Raw genomic sequence first — 19,851 nt, forward strand, 5'->3', positions numbered from 1 at the left:
AAAATAATTAATTAAAGTACGTTGTATATCACACCTTTAACGCCCGATATATTGCCCATGAAATATACCGACCGAAGGTGTGAAAACGCTGTTAATTGTGACAACCGAATATTCAGAGAATTAAAAAAAGATCATCTCTATGATTTATAAAAAAAACTAATACCTGACACAGAATACCTGAAGTGTGCTGACTTTTTGCTGGCCGACATCCGAGTGGGCGACCAAAGACACATAATCTTCGCCACGGAATACCAGCGTAACCTACTTTGCCATGCTAGGCGCTGGTTCATGGACGGTACCTTCAAGGCGAGTGTACACTGAATAATGCATCTAAAATTATCTTCTCAAATTCAACACTTTCTTATATATAAGTATACTATGTTGTATTATTCGCTCAAGGGGACATATTCAGTTACGTAGCGTGTGTCCGTCTGTGTTAGTTAGGCCATAAAATATTCTTTTGATTTTCAGGTTGTTAAAGACCCGTTCAAGAAAAGCGGCCAATTGATGAGTATTCACGCCTTCATCCAGAAGGATGGGATGAAGAAACAGCTCCCGCTAGTCTTCGCTTTGAGGTCCAGGAAGACGGAGGCTGACTACGTTGCCGTTCTTACAGCCATCAAAGAAAAACTCAACAATCCTGTCGTTGACAACTTTGTGCTCGACTTTGAGCAAGGTAAATAACCATATTACATTATTTATTACATATTTTATAAGTACTGTTTTCATTGCATTGACATATATCGGTTATCTACTACATATTAATCTCGCAATTAAGTGTTTTAAAAGCTTTATTAATTAACAATACATTATAATTACAGCTGCTTGGTTGGCTGTACGGCGCGTTTTTCCTGGCGTTACTATCAAGGGTTGTGTGTTTCACTGGACACAGGCTGTTTGGCGAAAAATTCCAGGACCTTGGGTTAGTAACCACGTACAGACGTCGACAGGCACTGTACAACTACATGAGGCAGCTGATGGCGTTGCCCTTCCTACCAGCTGCACACATACGGGAGACATTTGCAGCATTGAGAGACCGCGCGAACACTCCGCAGCTCGATGCCCTCGTGACATACATGGATCGTCAGTGGTTCCAGCACGTGCTGTTCAATCCTGAAAACTGGTCCATATTTAGGCGTTCAGTACGGACAAACAATGATGTCGAAGGTAAATAATAGTATTAAAATGTGTGTAGCTCACTCAGTGAAATTGACTTATCATAAAAACGGAAATGCGATGTTCTTACTTGTACACCATATTGCTTATGAATATAATTAAATATAATTGATGCTTATGTGCATGTATAAAAATATCAAATCATATATTATTATCCATTATAATTTGTTTCTTTATTTCAGGTTGGCACCACAAGCTGAACACTACCGTTAGATATGGTGGGTGCTCCATCTACGTTCTTGTACCAACCTTGATGACTGAGGCAGAGATCGTCGCTATCGCAGTAGCTGCCGACGACCTGGATCGTGATGTCGCAACCAAATACACCAAGTTGGAGGAAAAGATACAATCCCTGTGGGACAAATACATGGGGAATGAAGTATCCACAACACATTTCTTAAAGTCCGTGTCCAGATTGTACGGGCCGTCCGACGACATGACGGCAGACTCAGTTGTCGGATTGTCTGGGGAGAAAAGTGGATAGTGTAATCAAACAGACGATGAAGTCTGTTACGGACATTTAAATAAGCAAAACTAAAAAAAAAGTTGTTGTAAAATACAAAGTTTATATCAACTGATTGTGTGTGTATTCTACCACATTGTATTCAATGTAATTTTGATGTGATTTGCTAAGTTGTTTTATGTTAGGTAAAATAAGATGTATGTCAAATTAGTGTATATGTGTGCTTCGACACTGGATTGAATGTTTTGTTTATTAATTAATATAAAATGAAATCTGTATTTCGATGTGATTTTCTCAGTTGTTTTATGTTAGATAAAATAAAATGTATGTCAAATTATTGTGTATGTGTGCTTCGACATTGTATTGAATGTTTTGTTTATACATGTGTATTCTTATTATTCATATTAGAGCTATCAAACATATTAGAGCTATCAAAATATATGCAATATAATTAACTTTGTACGTTGTTTTATTTCAAAAGACAAAATAAACAGTAATTAAAATAATATATTACTGTATTAAACAATATCCCATTCAGCTTCTGGCAAGCCTTAGATAAATCCTTTAATTTCGCTATACGTATAAAAATTAGGGCGAAACGACCCAGGAATTAGGGCGAAACGACCCAGGGCGAAACGACTCGGGGGGCGAAACGACTCGGGGGGCGAACGGGATTTAGGGCGAAACGACCCGGATTCGACACTAATTACCAAAATCTACCCAAATGTACTTTTATCGTCACAAGACTAGCATGTGTATCCATAGTATCGGCCCTCTTAACTCCTTACCACTTAGATACGTATTTTGACAAATTTGTAGTCCCTTAGGCTAAGAAAGTTAAATGTAATTACTTACTAGATTGAAGCTTTAAAGGTTTCATTTCCAACCCTTAGATGCTGATGATCAGCAAACAGCATACAACTTGAACAGACTGCGAGTTTTTAACCCAGTGTTTAATTGCCCATTTGTTCATCACAAATCGATTATCTCGATATGATCGAATACTGTCCAGACAGTTACTAAGAAAACAGGGTGTCATAAACCAAGGGACCTATACTTGTATAGGTCTCCAGGGCCGTACCCAGGAAATGTTTACTGGGGGCCCAAAAGGGGAGGGTGTGGGAGGGGTTGCCCCTCCCGAATAGATTTTTTTTTATTAGGCACTGTTCAAGGTGAATTTTAATGAGTATAAAAACCTTATTTTGTGCTATAAATTTATGGAATATATCAAGTAAATCAGCACCTTTCTGAAGTATAAAGCTTTAACCATTGGTGTGAAATTCACACACATGTTTAAAGCTTTAGATTTCAGAAATGTATGATGTTTTATAAAAAAGGAAAAGCAACCTTTGAACATCAAAAACCTTTATGAAAAAAATGAAACGTCAAGTATGACTCTAGAGGAGATTTGATTTCAAAGAGAAAATACTATTATGGTTATATGTCAATAAGTGACATATAATCTAATAGTATTTTCTCTTTAAATTCAAACCTCCTCTAAAGTTTCAAAGTAAATTCATAATCAAATGTTTATCATCTACAACACAGTTTTCACAGAAATGTATCATAAAGTATGACTCTAGAGGAGGTTTGGTATGGTTATATGACAGTCGACCTTCTGTATCAGTTCCATCCATTCGCTGTTTCTCTTTCTTTGGCCAATCAAAAGACGTGTTCACCAACCATCGATAGATGAAGCATTGAGCACAACGGATTTTTGACAGATCGGGGATGTGTGTACAAGGTGATAAGAAAACATAGCCTATGGGCTTATCTACACTGGCGAGTAAATTAGCGCTAATCCCCTTGTGTAGCAGGGGCAATAAAACACATCTGTGCATTTGTATTGCGGGGAAGTGTACTGTGGACCCTTTCATGTCAGAAAAAATTACAGTAGGCCCGTTATTTAAAAAAAACATAACTCGACAGCCAGCTGGGGGGCCCAGGCCACTGGGCCCAGTGCCTGGGTACGGGCCCGGTCTCTGCATAAACCACATGTGTAAGGTATACTCCGAGATTGAAATTCTTTCAGAATAAATTGAATTACTAATATTAATATTATTAGCGTGTGTCTAGTGTAGCGAACTGAAATTAGACCGCGATACACGAGATTCGGATAATATGGGCGATATTTGAAAAATAAAATATCGTGCGTCGCCAAGACTGTCACGCAAAATATCGTGTATCGCTTCGTGTGTCTAGTGTCGCCCTTTGAACGCGACACTATACACACGAAGCGATATTTGATATTTTTCTTGACAGTCGCGGCGACGCACGATATTTTTCTTGACAGTCGCGGCGACGCACGATATTTTTCGCGACAGTCGCGGCGACGCAAGATAGTTTGCGCGACAGCGCGGCGACATACGACATACTTAACACGATGTATCGCCTTTTGGGCTACCTTCACAAGGGCGATATATCGTGTTAAATATATCGTGCGTCGCCGCGACTGTCGCGAAAAATATCGTGCGTCGCCGCGACGATATATCTATTTCAGTAGTAAGCATAAACTTGTTTCGGTGGCAGTCTCAGTGGTCCCGATCGTGGTCGCGCTAATCAGCTGGACGTAGTATGTGTTATGGGCACCGCAACCGTATGAATTGTTGTCCCGTCTCACATTCATCAAACCGGCAACAGGGACACCGGACCGTTTCCGTCCTTTGGGGCAATTAGTAGTATGAAAGGAATACCAATAGAAGCCGATAGACGCTGCGCTATGGAATTTTATCGACACTACTATTAATTCGATTCCAAAACAACTTGTATTGTAAATAAATGTCTTAACATTACACTCTTTCTGAAGAAACATGTTTGCTATTAAGATAAAAATTTCTGAAACATCATTAAATGATATATAAATAACGAACACTTTTATGAAGTGCTGTGGTCACAATAGAAAACAGAAGTGAAAGGCGATTCTGAAAGGACAATACGATATGCACTCATATCGTATTTGACACAGCTATGCTGGTTCCAGCCAAATCTCTGTGCGAAGGTTGATTGCGTGTTTGTAATATTTTAATGAAAATATTGATTATATATAGACAACAACTATTCACTTTTTAATCTTTAGGGACTAACATTTAACAGCACATTTCTACAGTTAAATACAGTCATAAATCAAACTTACAAAGAACTTTATATATTAAAAACATACATTCATGTTGTGTCTCTAATTATAATACGTAACTATAGCATTTCTGTCTTATACTGCTTTATAGTATCTGAAAGATGTAACTCCTAAAAACCATATATTTAAGCCAAAAAAAGGAATGTTAGTCGATTTCGTGGATAAAATCAAGCATGCTCTGTAGATAGCCTTCCTGTCAAGTTAATTGATCCATATATTTATCAGAAAAAGGATATATGTCGACTCTCGCGTTTTTTTAAACAGTGTTACAGTAAGTTTTAACCATTTATTATCAATATGGCTGCCCTCGACACACTAATGCTTGATGCACATGCTTGATGACGTAAAAATATCGCCTTTTTGTCTCCCCTGATTTTTTTAAAACGCGAGAGTCGACAGGCGATATCATTGTACAGCGATGTTTGAACAGTACAAATATCGCGTGTCGCTTCTTGCATCGCGAAAAATATCGAGGATCGCTTCGTGTGTCGTGTGTCGCAGTCTGAAATTAGACCGCGATACACGAGATTCGGATAATATGGGCGATATTTGAATAATAAAATATCGTGTATCGCTTCGTGTGTCGAGCAAAATATCGTGTGTCGCTTCGTGTTTTGTGTGTCGCCCTTTGAACGCGAGACACGGTATTTTACGCGATACTCAAAGCGACACACGATATATTTCGCGATACACGAAGCGACACACGATATTTTGCGCGATACACGAAGCGACACGCGATATTTAGCACGATACATCGCCTTTTGGGTTACCTACACAAGGGCGATATTTCGTGGTACATTCTCGCGCGTCGCTTCGTGTATCGCGCAAAATATCGTGTGTCGATTCGTGTGTCGCGCCAAATATCGTGTATCGCTTCTTGTGTCGCCCCTGATGAAAGAAGGGCGAGATTATAGATGGCACTATCCGGGTTCCGTAGTTAAACACCGTATAGAATTATGTATTTCCGTGACCGATAGACCGATAGAAAGAGGTGGTTATTGAAAAACGGTAGCGGGGAATACATGTATGTTACATCATATTTGTGTCGATCAGTCACTGAGTATGGTCCGTGAAAGTGAAATTTTCATATCAAAATGCTCTATAACTTCAGTCTCTAAATACATATAAAAAGTCACCAGTATGCAGGATTTTACGTGTCATTTTCCAAATTTTCTATGGGGAGGACCATCATCCCCCATCCATCCATCCATCCATCCATCCATCCATCCATCCATCCATCCATCCATCCATCCATCCATCCATCCATCCATCCATCCATCCATCCATCCATCCATCCGTCCGTCCGTCCGTCCGTCCGTCCGTCCGTCCGTCCGTCCGTCCATCCATCCATCCATCCATCCATCCATCCATCCATCCATCCATCCATCCATCCATCCATCCATCCATCCATCCATCCATCCATCCATCCATCCATCCATCCATCCATCCATCCATCCATCCATCCATCCATCCATCCATCCATCCATCCATCCATCTATCTATCTATCTATCTATCTATCTATCTATCTATCTATCTATCTATCTATCTATCTATCTATCTATCTATCTATCTATACTGTCTAACTCCCCTTGCGGATATTATTGACAGGTGCCCTATTTATGACGCTGATCTAACACCGAGCGTTTAATAAATTGAGACCATTTGAACGGAGACCGTTATAAGTAGTGACCATTTCAGCTTGTCCTTTGTCGCCACGTGATCATCTTACGCACGACCCGCTCGAGATGGTAAAACGCGGGAAAGAAAAAACATGGCATTCAAAGATCTATGTAAACATTGATCTTTTAACAGTAAGTAAAGCATATCGGCATTACTTGATGGATTGTGATCACACCGGCGTTTTCATCCAAATTTGGAAATTTATTTATTATGCTGAAAACTTTATAAAACATGTAGATGTACAATTTAAAAGTTGCATCTTAAAGGGATCTTTTCACGTTTTGGTAAAATGACCATATAAAAAATATTTTTTTCGGACTAGCATATTTTCGTTGTAGTTATAATATTTGTGAGGAAACAGTAATACTGAACATTTACCATGCTCTAAATTGAACATTCATTATATGCATCTTTTTACGAATTAAAAACCTGACAATTATAAAGCGTTGCAACACAAAACGATTAAATAATTTCTTAAAGAGTTTTTGTTGGTGGTTTAATATTGTGACACTACGAGGATTGCTTATATAAAGTATAAAAAAAATCATAGTATGAGCAGATGGCCTAGTGGTCAGCGATAGACTTTTACTCCAGGGGTAAGTGGTTCGAGCCCAGTTGAGGGTTACATTAAAAAACAAGATGTGTTTGTGAAACACAATGTCCCCCTATATGATATTTGACCTTGTAAGATGACATTGACCTTGTGAAGGATGACCTTGACCTTTCACCACTCAAAATATGCAGCTCCATGAGATACACATGCATGCCAAATATCAAGTTGCTATCTTCAATATTGCAAAAGTATTCATAAATTAAGCGATTTGGGCCACATATATTTGACCTCTGACCTTGAAGGATGTCCTTGACCTTGACCTTTCACCACTCAAAATGTGCAGCTCCATGAGATGCACATGCATGCCAAATATCAAGTTGCTATCTTCAATATTGCAAAAGTATTTATAAAATAAGCAATTTGGGCCACATATATTTGACCTCTGACCTTGAAGGATGACCTTGACCTTGACCTTTCACCACTCAAAATGTGCAGCTCCATAATATACACATGCATGCCAAATATCAAATTGCTATCTTCAATATTGCAAAAGTATTCATAAAATGAGCGATTTTGGCCACATATATTTGACCTCTGACCTTGAAGGATGACCTTGACCTTGACCTTTCACCACTCAAAATGTGCAGCTTCATGAGATACACATGCATGCCAAATATGAAGTTGCTATCTTCAATATAGCAAAAGTTATTGCAAAATGTTAAAGTTGGCGCAAACAGACAGACCAACAGACAGACCAACAGACAGACCAGCAGACAGACCAACAGACCAACAGACAGGGCAAAAACAATATGGTAGTGGGGGACATAAAAAAAAATCACTAGACTTTAGTTCCAATGTTTACATTCATCAATATAAACTAGCATTTGATGACAAACTTCAATACATGCCAAAATCTGTGAAAAGGTCCCTTTAACATCAAAGTGGTAAATGATTTCCGGCAAAATCCTGTTTCCTCCAACACTAAACAATTAGTTTATTAAACCAAACACTCTAAAATTTAACTTAAGCTTTGCTTGAAAGTATGAACTGTATAAATCACGACTCTGAGCCTCATGTCTGGTAGGATAACCTGCCTCTGAATGAACCAGGTTTACGTCAGTAGACTCGACTGTCAATGAAACTTTGCTATAATCAACATCTCACAACAATGCACAGGACTCAATATTTGATACACAATCCCCAATTATAAAAATCTGAGTTTTATAAATGCTCAAATGATAATCAGTACAGGTAATTTTTTTGGCTGTTTTCATTCTACACCGAAATTGGTTACATACTCAAGGTTGGCGCTAAATATATATAGGGAAAAAAATTAGAAGCCAAATTTCAGCGTTGTGATGGCGACCCCCATCATAACCTTATTTGCTCTACATATTAGTGTACCTGAAACTGTGAGCTGTAGACTAACAAAGAATGAAAATCATAATAGTTTTTAGCCTAAATGTATTGGTATCGACAAACATTGTTTTTAATTATCAATAAAACCACATTTAAATGAAATATTTTTTACATGAAATTTTAATGCTTCATTTTATTTAGTTTTATTTAATATTTATTCATTTTAAGGTATTTCCCCGTATCAACAAGAACTGTATATAATGCCAGAGCCTTGCCCAAGATTGTTTGCAGATGCTCTGGTCTTTAATTGGGCCAGTCTTGTGATGGGTAACTCCTATCCGCCCCCTCTCACCAATATTTGTTATTGTACTTGTCAAAACAACATAGTCTGATGCTTGAATTGGGTCACATTATGGTAAGGAACTTCTCAAATTGGTCCAATAACTGAAAAGCAATTAATTTTAAACAAAAAGCTTTATTCATGTCAATACAGGCACACAATAATTGGTCACACATCAAAGGCTGTTATATGTTCAGAAGCCAAATGCTGGTCATTGTCTATGCATTTTCAGGGGCGTAGCTGGGCTGATTTTCAGTGTACGCAAACGGCATGGAAGGGGGGTCCGGAAATTTATCTCTTCGTAGCCGTACGTGCATTCTAGAGAGTTTTCAGACAATGTTATAGTACAAAATATGCCGTGATAAACTCTGATATGATACCGTTTATCTTTGATTTTAAAACGTGATTGTCCTTTATTAAAAATATATGCCTGTGGTAGGATTCAAACTCGCATCGCTAGATTACTAGTTTTCCACTCTAACCACTGAGCCATAGAAGCAATTGCGTAAGACAAAGAATTAAATCAATATATAATCAAATGCTTGATATAATTAAAAAAAACAGCTTTTCCATATTTTGATTTAATGATTAAAATATAATAGACTAGTTTTAATTCAACATTGTAAATTTTTTTTTATAATAGATCTACAATTACTTTTATGCTACAGTAAATTAAACATTCCATGGACATGTCGATCTTGTGATAAAATTGTGGTTTAAGGCGTAAGTTTGGCGACAATTAATTGTTGCATTTACTTTTTCAGTTATTTAAAATAGAAATCTACCTTGTAGGAAATGTGAAATGTATCACGTCAGTCCATTCTTTCGTCAAAAGACCTATCTTTATTAATTTTTCATTTATATGGAAATTTTCTGCGAAAACATCACAATACGGCAGGCTATGTTTATGTTCATCCGCCATTTTGAAAACTGCCGTGTAGTGTTTAAGCCTAAATCATTAATATCAGCCAATAAGTAGTCAGCTCAAGCATTTAGCCTTAAACACTACATGCCACATGAAAAACTTTTTTTGGACACAAGGGGCGTAACTAAGATAGATCTACCAGCATCTAAAATAATTACATATTAATTAACACAGTTTGTGCCCCTTTAATCGCATACGATTACAGTAGGTTAGTGTTAGGGGTTTTTAAGTGAATGGAGCAAATCGTAAATAATGAATTAATACCTGATCTTTAAAACATGTGACTTTTGTCGAATATTACTGACTTTATTGAATGCCTTGGACCTGACCCTCTTAGGTTTATGTTTTTATTGCATTTTTTGACCACTTTATTTTTCCATTTATGCCAAAGAATTGTACTCAAATGAGTACTTGAGTACGCCTGTCTATGCCGCTGATTTTGCACACATTCATGTAGTTAATTTTGTTAATTACATTTTCTGTACTTTGTTAGTAGTTTGGAAAGCAGTTGTAGATGAATTGATGCACTGTGTGACAATCTATATCAACTTTCATAAATATATTGGACCCACCCACTTATGTTAGTAGGTCACATTGGATGCAAGGTTTGTGGAGCAAACTTCTTCCACATTTCTCAAGCCATTTTAATTGAAACATAAAATATGTCATTGACATGAAGTTTGAATGTCAAAGAGATCCCCAATGATCAGCACTCTTATCTAAGTGCATTTGAAGACAATGGTGACAACGCAGAGCAGGAGATATTTATTAAATTGCATTTTTGACAAAAGGCCTTTGCAAACAGCGTAGACCCAGATGAGATGCTGCATGATGCGGCGTCTCATCTGGGTCTGCGCTGTTTGCTTAAAGGAATTTATGTAAAAAATATCTTAAATTATAGAAATAAATATAAACACTGTATTATGTGAATTGGGAGTAAGACATCAAACTGGGAATGGGCATCAATTTGGTGGTTTTTTCAAACAAAACTATTCATTTCATGATCTAAATGTATTTTTGTACTATTTTATCTATACTTCAAGCTTAATAAGCAATTTTCTATGACTTTTTCATTAACAGTGATTGTTTTTATGACCCCCACCACTATTGTGGGGGACATATTGTTTTTGCCCTGTCTGTTGCTTTGTTTGTTTGTTTGTTTGTTTGCTCCATCTTTAACATTTTGCAATAACTTTTGCAATATTGAAGATAGCAACTTCATACTTGGCATGCATGTGTATCTTATGGAGCTGCACATTTTGAATGGTGAAAGGTCAAGGTTTGGGTCATCATTCAAGGTCAAAGGTCAAATGTATGGGTCAAAATTGCTAATTTAATGTACACTTTTGCAATATTGAAGATAGCAACTTGATATTTGGCATGCATGTGTATCTCATGGAGCTGCACATTGTGAGTGGTGAAAGGTCAAGGTCAAGATCATCCTTCAAGGTCAAAGGTCCAATATATGGGGACATAGTGTTTCACAAACACATTTGTTGTTTTAAAATTTGAACTGTAGTTTTTAACTGTGGTCATGCGCCACATGGACACAGTTTCATTTTATAAGGATTTAAAAAAAATCAATAAAAATCCAGTTTTGTAGTAAAATCAATTAAAATGATGTTATCATATATGCAAGTTTATATTTTAATTATAATTTGTAAAACAAAATAAATACAACTGTTGAAAAAACTCAATTTATTCCCAAATTGATGTCTTATTCCAACTTCACATAATACTGTGTTATATACTAGACATCCCTAATTTTGGAAATAAAATGATCAAATTTAGAAGGATGGGAGAGTCCACTTGGCATAAATGGGTTAAGCAGGAAAAATACTTATTGACCTGCCTTATGCCTAGGATGTGGCTCAGAGAATGGTGGTGCTGCTGATTATGGCAGCCAAATTCTGTTGCTGCAGTTGCTGCCTGGTGATGCTGCTGCTGATGATAACAGCCAAATGCTGCTGCAGTTTGTGCCTGGTGATGATGTTGCTGATGATGACATACACACTGCTGCTGCAGTTGGAGCCTGGTGGTGGTGCTGCTGATGATGACAGTCAAATTCTGCTGCTGCAGTTGATGCCTGATGATGGTGCTGTATTATACATCTTCATACCTACGCAATTGCAAACTTAAAATTTGACCATAAAATAACTTTAACTGGAGTATCATTCAATGTCTGATAAATAATGCAAGAAAGATTTTTAGACTTTAAACATTTTTTTAGACTTTAATTCTGTTATTTATTAGGAAATTATTTAATTTTGTTCACGATACATAGGCAATTGCCATAACAGTCTGAGTGTTGAAAAGAATGGCAGTAAAAGGATTGTTGACACTTGTAATGTTGTTTAAGAGACTTTAAATGATTAGTTTAAACATATTTATTTTAGCTCGATTGCATTGAAAGCCTCAGGCTTATTGAAAGGCTCTAAGAGTCCGTTTCCTGGGCCTAGAACCAGTACTTGGTGTCATTTGGGGGAGATCTAAAGAACGTTCCCACAGTGGGGATCGAACCCATGACCTCCCGGTCGCTAGGAGGACACTATATCTATTACACCACGGCGACTGCTTTATTTGCTGTTTTAGGGACATAATGTTTGACCTATTATTTCAGGTGTCGTTTTGCCATATCCATGTTCACATGTTCACATGTTTGATTCAGATATGCAGCTGACAAGTTGGATTGATTGAACATGATCCTGTCTCACCAAGACTGAGCTGAGCCTGATCATCTTGTGCACGTTCTCATGAAGAAAGAAAGCTACCACGAGATTGCAGATTCGGACTATTTGAGATAATTCATTAGGATTGAAGCTCTCTTTGATGTCATGGGAGTCATGTTTGTGTTATGCTCATCTGAGCAGAAAGTGCTCATATTGAGCTATTGTGGCTTTTCGGAGTCTACTACACACATCTACTACTACATACAACTGACTACTAAATACAATTGACTACTGCATGTTAAGTTCTCTCAATGATGGCGTCTTAATTTCTCTCAATGATGGCGTCTTATTTTCTCTCAGTAATCGCGTATAAGTTCTCTCTGTTCTCTTAGTGTAAAGTTCTCTCAGTGGTCGCGTCTTTAGTTCTCTCAATGATCGCGTATAAGTTCCTAAGTTCTCTCAGTGTTAAGTTCTCTCAATGATGGCGTCTTAATTTCTCTCAGTGATTGCGTCTTAATTTCTCTCAGTGATCGCGTCTTATTTTCTATCAGTGATCGCGTATAAGTTCTCTATGTTCTCTTGCTGTTAAGTTCTCTAAGTGATTGCGTGTTAAGTTCTCTCAATAATCGCGTCTTAAGTTCTCTCAGTGATCGCGTACAAGTTCTTTAAGTTCTATCAGTGTTAAGTTCTCTCATTGACCGCGTGTTAATTTCTCTCTGTGATCGCGTGTCTCTCAGTGATCGCATCTTAATTTGTCTCAGTAATCGCGCATAAGTTCTCTATGTTATCTCATTGTTACGTTCTCTCAGTGATCATGTCTAAATTTCATTTAGTGATTATGTATAAGTTCTCTTTATTCTCACATTGTTAAGTTCTCTCAATGATCGCGTCTTATTTTCTATCAGTGATCGCGTATAAGTTCTCTATGTTCTCTTGCTGTTAAGTTCGCTCAGTGATCGCATCTTAATTTGTCTCAGTAATCGCGCAGAAGTTCTCTATGTTATCTCATTGTTACGTTCTCTCAGTGATCGTATCTAAATTTCATTTAGTGATTATGTTTAAGTTCTCTTTATTCTCACATTGTTAAGTTGTCTCAATGATCGCGTCTTAAGTTCTCTCAGTGATCGCGTATAAGTTCTCTATGTTCTCTCATTGTAAAGTTCTCTCAGTGATAGCGTCTCAATTTTTCTCAGTGATCGTGTATATGTTCTCTTTGTTCTCTCAGTACTAAGTTCTCTCAGTGATTGCATATAAGTTCTCTAAGTACTCTCAGTGTTAAGTTCTCTCAATGATTGCGTCTTAAGTTCTCTCAGTTATCGGGTATAAGTGCTCTAAGTTCTAGCAGTGTTAAGTTCTCTTAATGATAAAATCTTTATTTCTCTCGGTGATCGTGTCTTATTTTATCTCAGTAATGGCGTATAAGTTCTCTATGTTCTCTCAGTGTTAAGTTCTCTCAGTAATCACGTGTTAAGTTCTCTCAATGATTGCGTAAGTTCTCTCATTGACCACATGTTAATTTCTCTCTGTGATCGCGTCTTAATTTCTCTCAGTAATCGCGTATAAGTTTCTATGTTCTCTCATTGTTAAGTTCTCTCAGTGATCGTGTCTAAGTTTCTCTCAGTGACCGCGTATAAGTTCTCTTTGTTCTCTCAGTGTTAAGTTCTCTCAGTGACTGCGTCTTTAGTTCTCTCAGTGGTCGCTTCTTATTTTCCTTCAGTAATCGCGTATAAGTTTTCTATGTTCTCTCAGTGTTAAGTTCTCTCAGTGATCGCGTCTTAAGTTCTCTCAGTTATCGCGTATAAGTTCTCTATGTTCTCTCATTGTTAAGTTCTCCCTGTCATCACGTCTTATTTTCTCTCAGTGATGGCGTCTTATTTTCTCTCAGTAATTGCGAAGTAGTTCTCTATGTTCTCTCAGTAATAAGTTCTCTCAGTAATTGCGTGTTAAGTTCTCTCAATGATTGCATCTTAATTTTTCTCAGTGATCGTGTATACGTTCTTTAAGTCCTCTCAGTGTTAAGTTCTCTCATTGACCACATGTTAATTTCTCTCTGTGATTGCATGTTAAGTTCTCTCAGTGATCGCGTCTTACTTTGTCTCAGTAATCGTGTATAGGTTTTCTATGTTCTCTCATTGTTAAGTTTTCTCAGTGATCGCATCTAAATTTCTCTCAGTGACCGCGTATAAGTTCCTTTTGTTCTCTCAATGATTGTGTCTTTAGTACTCTCAGTGTTCGCGTCTTATTTTCTCTCAGAAATCGCGTATAAGTTCTCTATGTTCTCTCAGTGTAAGTTCTCTCAGTGATCGCGTCTTAAGTTCTCTCAGTTATCAGGTATAAGTGCTCTTATGTTCTCTCATTGTAAAGTTCTCTCAGTGATTGCATCTTATTTTTTCTCAGTGATCGCGTCTTATTTTCTCTCAGTAATTGCCTATAAGTTCTCTATGTTCTCTCAGTATTAAATTCTCTCAGTGATCGCGTGTTAAAATCTCTCAGTGATGGCGTCTTAAGTTCTCTCAGTGATCGGGTATAAGTTTTTAGGTTCTCGCAGTGTTAAGTTCTCTAATTGACCGTATGTTAATTTCTCTTTGTGATCGCGTCTTAATTTCTCAGTAATCGCGTATAGAATCTCTATGTTCTCTCAGTGTTAAGTTCTCTCAGTGATCGAGTCTAAATTTATCTCATTGACCTATTATGAGTTCTCTGTGTTCTCTCAGTGTTAAGTTCTCTCAATGATTGTGTCTTTAGTTCTCTAAGTGGTCGCGTCTTATTTTCTCTCAGAAATTGAATATAAGTTCTCTATGTTCTCTAAGTGTTAAGTTCTCTCAATGATCGCGTCTTTAGTTCTCTCAGTTATCGCGTGTTAAGTGCTCTTATATTCTTTCATTGTAAAGTTCTCTCAGTGGTCGCGTCTTATTTTTTCTCAGTGATCGCGCCTTAAGTTCTCTGATTTTTGTTCTCTCAGTGTTAAGTTCTCTCAGTGATCGCGTATAAGTTCTCTAAGTGTTTAGTTCTCTGAAAGATTGCGTCTTAAGTTCTCTCAGTTATCGCGTATAAGTGCGCTAAGTTCTCTCTTTGACTGCGTGTTAATTTGTCTCTCTGATTGTGTGTTCAGTTCTAACCTAATTTCTCTCAATATTTGCGTATAAGTTTTCTATGTTCTCTCATTGTTGGCACATTTGTGTTCTCTTATTGTTCATTTCTCTCAGTGGTCGCGTATAAATTTTCTTTAATCTCTCAGTGTTAAGTTCTCTCAGTGATCGCGTATAAATTCTCTAAGTTCGCTCAGTGTTTAGTTCTCTCAATGATCGCGTTTTAGTTCTGTCAGTTATCGTGTATAAGTGTGCTAAGTTCTCTCAGTGTTAAGTTCTCTCATTGACCGCGTGTTAATTTGTCACTGTGATTGCGTGTTAAATTCTAACTAAGTTGTAACCTAATTTCTCTCAATAATCGCGTATAAGTTCATTATGTTCTCTCATTGTTCAGTTCTCTCAGTGGTCGCATATAAGTTTTCTTTGTTCTCTCAGTGTTAAGTTTTCTCAGTGATCGCGTATAAGTTCTCTAAGTTATCTCAGTGTTTAGTTCTCTCAATGATCACATCTTAAGTTCTCTCAGTTATTGCGTATAAGTAAGCCAAGTTCTCTCAGTGTTAAGTTCTCTCATTGACCACGTGTTCATTTGTCTCTATGATCGCGTGTTAAATTCTAACTAAGTTGTAACCTAATTTCTCTCAATAATCGCGTATAAGTTCATTATGTTCTCTCATTGTTCAGTTCTCTCAGTGGTCGCATATAAGTTTTCTTTGTTCTCTCAGTGTTAAGTTTTCTCAGTGATCGCGTATAAGTTCTCTAAGTTATCTCAGTGTTTAGTTCTCTCAATGATCACATCTTAAGTTCTCTCAGTTATTGCGTATAAGTAAGCCAAGTTCTCTCAGTGTTAAGTTCTCTCATTGACCACGTGTTCATTTGTCTCTATGATCGCGTGTTAAATTCTAACTAAGTTGTAACCTAATTTCTCTCAATAATCGCGTATTTGTGTTCTCTCATTGTTCATTTCTCTCAGTGGTCGTGTATAAGTTTTCTTTGTTCTCTCAGTGTTAAGTTCTCTCAGTGATCGCGTATAAGTTCTCTAAGTTATCTCAGTGTTTAGTTCTCTCAATGATCGTGTCTTAAGTTCTCTCAGTAATCGTGTATAAGTAAGTTAAGTTCTCTCAGTGTTAAGTTCTCTCATTGACCGCGTGTTAATTTGTCTCTGTAATCGCGTGTTAAATTCTAACTAAGTTGTAACCTAATTTCTCTCAATTATCGCTTATATGTTCATTATGTTCTCTCATTGTTCAGTTCTCTCAGTGGTCGCGTATAAGTTTTCTTTGTTCTCTCAGTGTTAAGTTCTCTCCGTAATCACGTATAAGTTCTCTAAGTTCTCTCAGTGTTTAGTTCTCTCAATGATCGCGTCTTAAGTTCTCTCAGTTATCGCGTATAAGTAAGCTAAGTTCTCTCAGTGTTAAGTTCTCTAATTGACCGCGTGTTTATTTGTCTCTGTGATCGCGTGTTAAGTTCTAACTAAGTTGTAACCTAATTTCTCTCAATAATCGCGTATAAGTTCATTATGATTTCTCATTGTTCATGTCTCTCAGTGGTCGCGTATAAGTTTTCTTTTTTTTCTCAGTGTTAAGTTTTCTCAGTGATTGCGTATAAGTTCTCTAAGTTCTCTCAGTGTTTAGTTCTCTCAATGATCGCGTCTTAAGTTCTCTCAGTTATCGCGTATAAGTAAGCTAAGTATTTCAGTGTTCAGTTCTCTAATTGACCGCGTGTTAATTTGTCTATGTGATTGCGTATTAAATTGTAACTAAGTTGTAACCTAATTTCTCTCAATAATCGCGTATTTGTGTTCTCTCATTGTTCATTTCTCTCAGTGGTCGCGTATAAGTTTTCTTTGTTCTCTCAGTGTTAAGTTCTCTCAGTGATCGCGTATAAGTTCTCTAAGTTCTCTCAGTGTTTAGTTCTCTCAATGATCGCATCTTAAGTTCTCTCAGTTATGGCGTATAAGTGCGCTAAGTTCTCTTAGTGTTAAGTTCTCAAATTGACCGCGTGTTAATTTGTCTCTGTGATTGCGTGTTAAATACTAACTAAGTTGTAACCTAATTTTTCTCAATAATCGCATATTAGTTCATTATGTTCTCTCATTGTTCAGTTCTCTCAGTGATCGCGTATAAGTTCTCTAAGTTCTCTCAGTGTTTAGTTCTCTCAATGATCGCGTCTTAAGTTCTCTCAGTTATCGCGTATAAGTAAGCTAAGTTCTCACAGTGTTAAGTTCTGTCATTGACAGCGTGTTAATTTGTCTCTGTGATCGCCAGTTAAGTTCTAAGTAAGTTGTAACCTAATTTCTCTCAATAATCGCGTATAAGTTCATTATGTTCTCTCATTGTTCAGTTCTCTCAGTTGTCGCGTATAAGTTTTCTTTGTTCTCTCAGTGTTAAGTTCTCTCAGTTATCACAAATAAGTAAGCTAAGTTCTCTCAGTGTTAGGTTCTCTCATTGACTGCGTGTTAATTTTTCTTTGTGATCGCGTGTTAAGTTCTAACAAAGTTGTAACTTATTTTTTCTCCATTATTGCTTATAAATTCTCTATGTTCTCTCATTGTTAAGCTCTCTCAGTGGTCGCCTATAAGTTTTCTTTGTTCTCTCAGTGTTAAGTTCTCTCATTGACCGCGTGTTAATTTGTCTCTGTGATTTCGTGTTAAGTTGTAACTAAGTTGTAACCTAATTTCTCTCAATAATCGCGTATAAGTTCATTATGTTCTCTCATTGTTCAGTTCTCTCAGTGGTCGCATATAAGTTTTCTTTGTTCTCTCAGTGTTAAGTTCTCTCAATGATCGCATATAAGTTCTCTAAGTTCTCTCAGTGTTTAGTTCTCTCAATGATCGTGTCTTAAGTTCTCTCAGTGATCGCGTACAAGTTCTCTAAGTTCTCTCAGTGTTTAGTTCTCTCAATGATCGCGTCTTAGTTCTCTCAGTTATCGCGTATAAGTAAGCTAAGTTCTCTCAGTGTTAAGTTCTCTCATTGACCGCGTGTTAATTTGTCTCTGTGATTGCGTGTTAAATTCTAACTAAGTTGTAACCTAATTTCTCTCAATAATCGCGTATAAGTTCATTATGCTGTCTCATTGTTCAGTTCTCTCAGTGGTCGCGTATAAGTTTTCTTTGTTCTCTCAGTGTTAAGTTCTCTCAATGATCGTGTATAAGTTCTCTAAGTTCTCTCAGTGTTAAGTTCTATCAATGATCGCGTCTTTAGTTCTCTCAGTTATCGCGTGTTAAGTGCTCTTATGTTCTTTCAATTTTAAGTTCTCTCAGTGGTCGCGTCTTATTTTTTCTCAGTGATCGCGCCTTAAGTTCTCTGATTTTTGTTCTCTCAGTGTTAAGTTCTCTCAGTGATCGCGTATAAGTTCTCTAAGTGTTTAGTTCTCTGAAAGATTGCGTCTTAAGTTCTCTCAGTTATCGCGTATAAGTGCGCTAAGGTCTCTCTTTGACTGCGTGTTAATTTGTCTCTCTGATTGCGTGTTCAGTTCTAACCTAATTTCTCTCAATAATTGCGTATAAGTTTTCTATGTTCTCTCATTGTTGGCACATTTGTGTTCTCTTATTGTTCATTTCTCTCAGTGGTCGCGTATAAGTTTTCTTTGTTCTCTCAGTGTTAAGTTCTCTCAGTGATCGCGTATAAATTCTCTAAGTTCGCTCAGTGTTAAGTTCTCTCAATGATCGCGTCTTAAGTTCTGTCAGTTATCGCGTATAAGTGCTCTAAGTTCTCTCAGTGTTAAGTTCTCTCATTGACCGCGTGTTAATTTGTCACTGTGATTGCGTGTTAAATTCTAACTAAGTTGTAACCTAATTTCTCTCAATAATCGCGTATAAGTTCATTATGTTCTCTCATTGTTCAGTTCTCTCAGTGGTCGCGTATAAGTTTTCTTTGTTCTCTCAGTGTTAAGTTCTCTCATTGACCACATGTTAATTTGTCTCTATGATCGCGTGTTAAATTCTAACTAAGTTGTAACCTAATTTCTCTCAATAATCGCGTATTTGTGTTCTCTCATTGTTCATTTTTCTCAGTGGTCGTGTATAAGTTTTCTTTGTTCTCTCAGTGTTAAGTTCTCTCAGTGATCGCGTATAAGTTCTCTAAGTTATCTCAGTGTTTAGTTCTCTCAATGATCGCGTCTTAAGTTCTCTCAGTAATCGTGTATAAGTAAGTTAAGTTCTCTCTGTGTTAAGTTCTCTCATTGACCGCGTGTTAATTTGTCTCTGTGATCGCTTGTTAAATTCTAACTAAGTTGTAACCTAATTTCTCTCAATAATCGCTTATATGTTCATTATGTTCTCTCATTGTTCAGTTCTCTCAGTGGTCGCGTATAAGTTTTCTTTGTTCTCTCAGTGTTAAGTTCTCTCAATGATCGCGTATAAGTTCTCTCAGTTCTCTCAGTGTTTAGTTCTCTCAGTGTTTATTTCTCTCAATGATCGCGTCTTAAGTTCTCTCAGTTATCGCATATAAGTAAGTTAAGTTTTC

At 37.1% G+C, this 19,851-nt stretch overlaps 1 pseudogene; it reads left to right on the plus strand.

Annotated features, from left to right (window-relative positions):
* Positions 1–159: 159 nt before the first annotated feature.
* LOC127840432 (uncharacterized) lies at positions 160–1,660 on the plus strand (annotated as a pseudogene).
* Positions 1,661–19,851: the final 18,191 nt, after the last annotated feature.

Source organism: Dreissena polymorpha, chromosome 8 (assembly GCF_020536995.1).
Source record: "Dreissena polymorpha isolate Duluth1 chromosome 8, UMN_Dpol_1.0, whole genome shotgun sequence".
Lineage (NCBI taxonomy): Eukaryota > Metazoa > Mollusca > Bivalvia > Myida > Dreissenidae > Dreissena > Dreissena polymorpha.